We start from the raw sequence: 220 nt of genomic DNA, 5'->3' as shown, positions 1-220 counted from the left end.
TTTCCCCCCCTTTTACCCCCTGGACCTCCACGTCCCGCCTTGGCTATCAGGGTTCTCAACCGCAATCCCACTCTCGCACACTCGCAGGATCCAGCCGTCCAGAGAACGCACCCCTTCCGTTCATCAGCGAGCAAGCGGAGGCGTATGCTAGTTACATCTACGTACAGTACAGTACAGTACCTGCCTGCCAGCACACCAACCACGCCTCCAAACCACACGA

The sequence above is a fragment of the Thermothelomyces heterothallicus genome (genome assembly GCF_042370625.1).
Source record: "Thermothelomyces heterothallicus CBS 202.75 unplaced genomic scaffold P884_scaffold_1, whole genome shotgun sequence".
NCBI classification, from domain to species: Eukaryota; Fungi; Ascomycota; class Sordariomycetes; order Sordariales; family Chaetomiaceae; genus Thermothelomyces; species Thermothelomyces heterothallicus.
Note: the sequence above shows the minus strand (reverse complement) of the source record.